The sequence below is a fragment of the Palaemon carinicauda genome, chromosome 12, assembly GCF_036898095.1.
Source record: "Palaemon carinicauda isolate YSFRI2023 chromosome 12, ASM3689809v2, whole genome shotgun sequence".
Classification (NCBI taxonomy): domain Eukaryota; kingdom Metazoa; phylum Arthropoda; class Malacostraca; order Decapoda; family Palaemonidae; genus Palaemon; species Palaemon carinicauda.
Genome location: NC_090736.1, coordinates 68493452 through 68503451, shown reverse-complemented (window position 1 = coordinate 68503451; position 10000 = coordinate 68493452). Strand labels below are relative to the sequence as shown.

General features: G+C 38.6%; 1 pseudogene; it reads left to right on the top strand.

Moving 5' to 3' along the window:
- LOC137650877 (CHRNA7-FAM7A fusion protein-like) overlaps nt 1-10000 on the top strand; it is a 147365-nt pseudogene that overhangs the window by 17844 nt on the left and 119521 nt on the right.

Below are 10000 nucleotides of genomic sequence, written 5' to 3'. Positions count from 1 at the left end.
ATATATTTATTTATTTATATATACATACATATATATATATATATATATATATATATATATATATATACACACATATATATATATATATATATATATATATATATATATATATATATATATATATATATATATATATATATATATATATATATACATATATATATATATATATATATATATATATATATATATATATATATATATATATATATATATATATATATATATACATATATATATATATATATATATATATATATATATATATATATATATATATATATATATATATATATATATATATATTATTATTATTATTATTACTTACTAAGCTACAACCCTAGTTGGAAAAGCAGTATGCTATAAGCCCAGGGGCTCCAACAGGGAAAATAGCTCAGTGCGGAAAGGAAGAAAGGAAAATAAAATATTCTAAGAAGAGTAACAACAATAAATATCTCCTATATAAACTATAAAAACTTTAACAAAACAAGAGGAAGAGAAATAAGATAGGAGTGTGTGCTCGAGTGTACCCTCAAGCAAGAGAACTCTAACCCAAGACAGTGAAAGGCCATGGTACAGAGGCTATGGCACTACCCAAGACTAGAGAACAGTGGTTTGATTTTGGAGTGTCCTTCTCCTAGAAGAGCTGCTTACCATAGCTAAAGAGTCTCTTCTACCCTTACCAAGAGGAAAGTGGCACTGAACAATTACAGTGCAGTAACCCCTTGGGTGATGAAGAATTGTTTGGTAATCTGTGTTGTCAGGTGTATGAGGATAGAGGAGAATATGTAAAGAATATGCCAGACTATTCAGTGTGTATGTAGGCAAAGGGAAAATGAACCGTAACCAGAGAGGAGGATCCAATGTAGTACTGTCTGGCCAGTCAAAAGACCCCATAACTCTCTAGCGGTAGTATCTCAACGGGTGGCTGGTGCCCTGGCCAACCTACAACCTATATATATATATATATATATATATATATATATATATATATATATATATATATATATATATATATATATATATATATATATATATATATATATATATATATAGAAATATATATCTATATATATATATATACTGTATATATATATATATATATATATATATATATATATATATATATATATATATATATATATATATATTATTTATACATATCCATATGTGTATATAATATGCATATACATATATAATGTATATGTATATGAATATATATTTTTTCTCAAACATGAAGGTTTCCCTAGGATAGAAAATACAACTATCTGAAAATACTCTTCAAAGATAAAGACACCTTATGCTGCAAGGTACCCTCTTTATTGTGTATTGAGGATATTATTACTTATTCAGTAGTCATATATGTAAATCAAAAAAATTTGTTGAAAAGTTAATTATTCAATAATTGTACATTTCTTCTATCATATTCCGTAAAAATTTAATACATAAATCCTCATGTTGTATTTTAATGTTAAATATTGAAACAAATTAATAATTCCAAAATAATCCTATTTTGATAAAATAATCTTCAGATTTAATCATATCCGCCAATGATTGTCTTTATGTTACATCTGATGCTTATTCGAATGAGTACAGACTGACTTCATACAAAATTAATCACTCGTTTATTGTATAAATTTACAGCTAATGCCTATTGCTTTCTGAGATCCAGATGTACCAACCGTGTTTCACACAATTGTACATAATTCCTTTTGTATGTATTATGGGTGTATCTTCGCTCTTCCCTCGCACTAAAACGAACATGAAAATTCAAGTTTGGTTTTTCCTCTGTGATTTTGTCTGTCTTGTGAACTTGTCATGTCCTGTTGCCTTGAGGTTTTGTATATAAGGAGAGTGTTCCACAACAATATAACTCAGTCGTTTCCAATCTGCCTTTGATTTCACAACTCCTCTCTCGGCCCGTCACATTGGTGACCCCGGAAGTCGACTCGCTTCCACCGCCTTCCACCCCCACCCCCTCGCCCCTCCATCGTTGGTACTATGACGGACTCTACGGCAGTTGGCGCTACGGCCTCTCCATTCAAACTTTCATCGTTTGCCAGCGGAGAGGCGTTTGCTTGGTTTCAGCGCGCAGAAGTCCAGTTTCGTATCAGGGGCGTGACTCGCTCAACCACCAAAGCGGATTATGTTCTCGCGGCGATACCCGAGGACACCTTCCCAGAAATATCCGACTGGCTTTGTGAACAAGGAGACACCCCAATAGCGTATGACGACCTCAAATCATACCTTCTGCAACAGTCCTCGTCGTCGCCAGCCGCCCGTATAGCAAAGCTTTTTCTGCTCTCGCAGCAACCGTTGGGGGACCAAAGGGCTTCGCTTGCCCTCAGGGAAATGACCAGTATCACTCGCCTTCAACCTGCCGCAGACGGCTCTCCTCGTGAGGTGAACCTACTCCGTGCCCTTTGGATACGCCGTTTACCTGAACCTGTGCGCGCTGCCATACCCGATGTCGATAGTTTACCCATAAAGGACTTGATGACCAAAGCCGACGCCCTTATGGACAGCCACTTCAAGACCTCCATCAACGCCTCCACCCCTGACGACGAGGATACCTATTCAACGTACACCGAAGCTGACATGAATGCCGTAGGACATACACGCCTACCCCGTGACGTGCCGAAGCGGAGACAAAGCCGCCCACCACCCACCAATCGCTCGCGCCCCAACGAACGACTTCTACAGCCACTTACTACCTCCCATCCACCGCAGTTTTGCTACTACCACTTCAGATTCGGGGCAACCGCGAAGAAATGTGCCAAAGATTGTCAGTGGCCAAAAAACGTGTAAGTAGGCCATCGCTTGTGTCGGTGGCCTCCCATGTTTCTAATCTTTTCTTTTTACAGGATGCAGGAACGGGCGTGCGATTTTTGGTAGACACGGGTGCTTGTCGTTCTCTTTTGCCAAGGAAACTCTTCAAGGCACAACGTAGTCTGTCTACATCTGCCGACGTCCGCTTGGTAGCTGCCAACGGATCTGCGATACCCACCTACGGTTACGAGAGCCTCACATTATCATTCGATTGGTCAACGCGGACTCGTACTTGTCGACACCTCTTCAACCCGCCCCCTCTAACCTCGCTCTCCACATCAGTGCACCCACGGATGCCTACGCCCACCTCCTCACGTCGTACCCGGAAGTTTTCCGTCCAGAACTTCGCCAAACGCCCACGGTTCCTGCTAAGCACAGTATTTATCACCATATCAAGACGACGGGACCCCCAGTCTTCGCAAAATTCAGACGTCTGGCACCGGAACGATTGGCAGCCGCCAAACAGACGTTCGCCGAAATGGAGAAAATGGGCCTTTGCCAAAAGGCCTCCAGCACATGGTCGTCACCCTTACACATCGTTCTGAAGAAAGACGGCTCCCTCCGTCCGTGCGGGGATTACAGGCGCCTGAACATGCAAACAGAACAGGATCACTACCCCCTCCCAAACATTGCCGATGTAACCTCCTACCTGCACAAAGCAAAGGTTTTCTCTACGCTTGACCTCCTGAAGGGGTATTATCAGGTGCCTATGAACCCAGAAGACATCCCCAAGACTGCCATCACCACTCAGTTTGGCACATACACCTTCAATTACTCCTGTTTTGGCCTTCGTAATGCTGGGGCAACGTTTCAACGTCTCATGGATGGCATCTTAGGGGACCTCCCTTTCTGTGTATGTTATGTGGACGACATACTTGTGTTCTCCTCCTCAAAAGAGGAACACCTCCATCACCTGCGCATCGTGCTCGACCGCCTGCAACAAAACGGCCTTGTAGTCCGGTACGAAAAGTGTACCTTTGGCGCCAACGAAGTGTCGTTCTTATGGCACCGTATCATTCCTGAAGGAGTCCATCCCCTCCCTGAGAAGGTAGCAGCCGTTCAGAATTTCCCCACGCCCTCGACCGTCAAAGCTCTGCAGGAATTCTTGGGCATGATCAACTATTATCACCGTTTTCTGCCAGCCATTGCCGCCACTCTTGCTCCCCTCTACGCCTCCCTCAAGGGCAAGCCAAAGGACCTGAAGTGGGGTCCCCTTCAAGAAGCGGCCTTCTGCAATGCAAAGAAGGCCCTATCAACTGCTGCGGCTCTCACTTTTCCTATCCCACACGCCCCTCTCCTTCTCTCCACCGATGCCAGCGACGTCGCTATTGGTGCAGTACTCGAGCAGGTGGTCAAAGGCTCGCCCCGCCCATTGGCCTTCTTCAGCAGAAAACTGTCCAAGGGAGAATCGGGTTATTCTACCTTCGATCGAGAATTGCTGGCGGTACACCTGGCTGTCCGTCACTTTCGCCATTTCTTAGAAGGTACGCCCTTCGTCATTCGCACAGACCACATGCCTCTGGTGCACGCCTTCACTCGACAGTCTGACGCCTGGTCCGCCCGTCAGCGCCGACATCTCTCCGCCGTAGCTGAATACAATTGCACCCTCCAATACGTCCCTGGGAAAATGAATCCCGTTGACGATGCCCTGTCAAGAAACACGTTGGCTGCCGTTCAACTGGGATTGGATTACAACGCCCTGGCTGAAGCCCAACGACAGGATCCAGAGTATCAAGCTTGTAGGACATCCTGCACGTCCCTCCGTTGGGAGGATTTTCCCCTCGAAAACTCCAACACCACCCTCCTCTGTGACGTCAGTACTGGTAGACCGCGACCTTGGATTCCTGCTCCCATGCGCCGACAGGTGTTTGATTTCATCCACGGCCTTTCACATCCCTCGTGCAGTTCTACTGCACAGCTGCTGAAGGCAAAGTTCATTTGGCACGGCATTTCTAAGGATGCTAAGGATTGGGTCCGTGCCTGTACTTCTTGCCAAACTTCCAAAGTACATCGACACACGGATTCAGGAGTGGGCACCTTTCCTCAACCTCAGCGTCGTTTCGCACACATTCACGTCGACGTTGTAGGCCCCCTACCCACATCACAAGGACATCGTTACCTGTTTACCGTCATCGACCGCTGCACTCATTGGCCTGAAGCCATTCCCATGGAAACTGCAACGTCCGCCTCATGTACATCTGCCTTACTCTCTGGATGGATTTCAAGATTCGGTATCCCTGAGCATATTACTTCTGACAGGGGAACCACTTTCACCACCCAATTATGGACGTCATTAGCGAATCTCCTGGGCATCACCCTACATCACACAACGGCCTACAACCCCGCTGCCAATGGAATGGTTGAACGTTTTCATCGCACCCTCAAAGCAGCTTTGATGTCCCGCTGCAAGGATTGCAACTGGTTTACTCAGCTTCCCTGGGTCCTCCTTGGACTAAGGACCACTCCTAAAGACGCCCTCGACGTCTCGGCACCCGAAATGGTGTATGGCGACCCGTTGGTCGTCCCTGCCGAGTTTTTTCCTTCTACAACCTCCTCCGACGATCTCCAGCGCATACGTCACGTCGTGGGAAAATTTACTCCGTGCCGCCAGACTTACAAGCCCCCAGCGAAGCATCACATACCAACGGACTTGCACTCTGCAACGCACGTCTTCCTGCGCAACGACACCAGCAAGCCACCGTTAACGCCCCCTTACACGGGACCTTACCTTGTGATCCGACGCAGTCCGAAAGCATTCCTCTTAAACATTCGGGGCAAAGAAGACTGGGTCTCCATTGATCGTCTAAAACCTGCTTATCTTCTGCCAGATGACCCGCCTACAGTTCGCCTCTCTAGATCAGGGCGCCCTATTTAACATGTACAGTATGTCATTTTTAGGGGGGGAGCCATGTACCAACCGTGTTTCACACAATTGTACATAATTCCTTTTGTATATATTATGGTTGTATCTTCGCTCTTCCCTCGCACTAAAACGTACATGAAAATTCAAGTCTGGTTTTTCCTCTGTGATTTTGTCTGTCTTGTGAACTTATCATGTCCTGTTGCCTTGAGGTTTTGTATATAAGGAGAGTGTTCCACAACAATATAACTCAGTCGTTTCCAATCTGCCTTTGATTTCACAACTCCTCTCTCGGCCCGTCACACAGACTTCTCAAAAATCAATTAGACTGTTGATTGTACGAGAGGCCAAAGTTACAATGATCTCTAATCATTTCCTTTATCGAATTAACGTCAATTTCCAAGCAATAAGGAAAGGAAATTTCCAAAAGTTGGAAATGAAATTGCCTAAGGAAGTTCTATCATTTTTATATAGTTTTACGGTTGTGATGGCCGATGTGGTAAAGTTCCCGACTGGTGAACGCTAGACTGGGGTTCGAGTCCCGCTCAAACTCGTTCGTTTCTTTGGTCGCTGCATCCTCATCATCGTTGTAAACTAATGATAGGGGTTTTGGGGGAGCCTATAGGTTTATCTGCTGAGTCATCAGCAGCCATTGCCTGGCCCTCGTTGGTCATAGCTTCGGTGGAGGGGGGACTTGGGTGATTATCTTACGTATATATAGTCAGTCTCTAGGGGATTGTCCGGCTTGATAAGGCAATGTCATTGTCCCTTGCCTCTGATTGCCATTCATGAGCGGCCATTAAACCTTTACACTAGCTACAACAGGAAAGTGCAAAGATCAGACATGAATGTTATTAACATATAATTTTCTTCATTATACGGGATAATTTTATTTATTGTGGGTTTACTCAAAGCCAAAACAAAAGTGCACAATGCAATCATTGTTGAGAATATTACATAGAGTATTTTCCATTATTTTGGTTCGAATATTCCCGTTTGGCATTAGCAATAAACGCTTGGTAGTTTATTTTCATTATAATACAAGCTATAGTTTCCCGTGAAGTTGAAAAACAACATACCAAAAACCGAAGTTGGGGAAACTTTTTGTTTTCATGAGCGTCCCAACTTCATTCAGTATCTATTTCGGTTTATGCTGGTTTTATTATTTTAATTTTTAGTCATAGTTGGTAAACTTAATTTTGAGCTATGAATTCATTCTAACATTACATGTAGCAATGCCCGGAGGGACCGCTATGGTTTTTGTTGAAAAATCATTTATGTTAGATTATCATCAATTTCTTTATACTTTTTTTTTCTTTGAAAGTGACGAATGATCTGTAACATAAAGTCTCACCCAATTACACACTACACTGATTGTAATAAACATATTCTCTTCAGAGAATATGTACTAGACTAATCTATATTAATCTCTATAGCAAATACTTAAGCTATTCCTCTAGCTTTTGAAGTGGAAACTGCAATGACATCTGGATTTAAAACATTTCCTTTAGGCATGTACTATGGAGTGACATTCTGTCTGGTCGGCTTCGCCTCGTGGAGGTCCGTGCTAACCTTAAACATTCACCACCGAGGAGTTCGGGGGACAGAGGTTCCGTATATCATCAAGAAGATCGTCTTTGGGGGATTGTCCAAGCTGGTCTTCCTGCACTTCGAAACCCCCGTTGTGGCACAGGAGGAGAAACACGTCGTGCGTAATGTAAGTCACTCAAAGTATTTCATATCATAATGGCAGACTTTTAGTTTTGCTATACAGAATATATATATATATATATATATATATATATATATATATATATATATATATATATATATATATATATATACATATATATATATATATATATATATATATATATATATATATATATATATATATATATATATACGTTAGACATTTAATGCTGCAGCACATGCTGTGTCAACTAGGAATATATATATGTATATATATATATATATATATATATATATATATATATATATATATATATATATATATATATATATATATATAAGTATATGTATATATATATATATATATATATATATATATATATATATATATATATATATATATATCGATATATATATATATATATATATATATATATATATATATATATATATATATATATATATATATATATATATATATACATATATCGATATATATATATATATATATATATATATATATATATATATATATATATATATATATATATACATGTATATATATATATATATATATATATATATATATATATATATATATATATATATATATATATATATATATAGAATTCGATAACAAGCTTCCCTTTCTAGATATTGTAGTATTTAGACAAGAAAGGTCTTTTAAATTTACTGTATATAGAAAACTTACGAATGTTAATTCGTACATACATTTCTATTCTAATCATCATTCATCAACAAAAATTATAGTTTTTTCATCCATGTTTTTACGAGCACTGCGGGTAAGTTGCCCTGATCTCCTTGAAGCTGAGCTTGGGAAAATTCATGAAATAGCATCTATTTTAAAGTACCCATCACATCTCATAAACAAAGCCTGTCAAAAGGCAAAGAAAACTTTTTATGGCTTTGTTAACAACGATGATTTTAATGTGAATAACCTCCTTGTTTTCCATTTTTCAAACAGTTTGTACCTCTACCTGGAATTTTAAAACCTTTAGGAATTAATGTAATTTTTAGAAACAACACACTCAAGAATATATTGATAAAAAATTCCCCAAAACAGATTAACGGATGTATATACGAAATTCCATGCAATCAGTGCAATAAACAATATATCGGTCAAAGTGGCAAAGCACTAGAAACTCGATTAAAACAGCATAAATATAATGTAAGAACGGGAAACATTGCCAACAGTCTTTTTCAGCATATGAATGAGTGTAACCACGCTATTAATTGGAAAGTTGCTAAAGAACTTACATTTTGCAAAGATTTTGTTAAAAGAAATACCATTGAAACAGTTTTAATTAAGAAAAATTTCGAAGATCTGCTTAACAGCAGTTCAGGTATGTACAAACTGGATGAATTTCTTGTAAACAATATCTTTAAACAACTAGCTTTTGAGTAATTTGTAATTTGCTCATTTTTTTCTGTTTTACGTCATCACAGAGGTTTATTTGTATTCTAATTGTATTTTTAAACCATAAGACCGTGAAGAGGTGTAATAATAACACGAAAGCGCTTGTCCAATCTTCGTTTCCTTTTTCCTCCCGGCCTGCTGTTATCTTGAGACATCGCACGTTCCAGCGATTTGTCGTTATATATATATATATATATATATATATATATATATATATATATATATATATATATATATATATATATATATATATATATATATATGTGTGTGTGTGTGTGTGTGTCTGTGTATGTATACATACATATATATATATATATATATATATATATATATATATATATATATATATATATATATATATATATATATATATATATGTGTGTGTGTGTGTGTGTTATATATATATATGTGTGTGTGTGTATGTATACATACATATATATATATATATATATATATATATATATATATATATATATATATATATATATATATATATATATATAAAAATATATATATATATATGTGTGTGTGTGTGTATATATATATATATATATGAATATATATATATATATATATATATATATATATATATATATATATATATATATATATATATATATATATATATATATATATATATAAATGCCCCTTGTGGCCGCAGGGTTATAAAAAAATTAGAATAGAGCCAACGTTATCCCTGCGTGTCGTATGAGGCAACTAAAAGGGACGGGACAAGGGGGCTGTGAACCCCCTCTCCTGTATAAAAATCCTACGAGACAAAGACAAAGAGATGGAGCGGGGGGGGGAGAGTGATTGCTCCCAGCACTCTAGTTTTGGGCGGTTTGAATGTGCTTGGATGTAGTACGATAGAGAGTAAAAGATGTGAGATTAGAAGTATGTTTAAAAGTAAAAGGATGGATGTATTGGTCTTGTGTGAAACAAAGATGAAAGGAAAGGGTGAAGTCATGTTTCGTGAAATGTCTGGTAGAGTGTCTGGGATTGAAAGAGGAAGAGTGAGAAAGGGTGTGGCATTATTGCTGAGTGAATGGATGACAGATAAAATAGTGGAATGGAAGGAGATATCATCTAAGTTAATGTGGGTAACAGTTAGGTTGGGTAGGGAATGTTGGGCGTTTGTCAGTGCGTATGGGACAGGTAGTGAGAAAAGTGAGGAAGAGTAG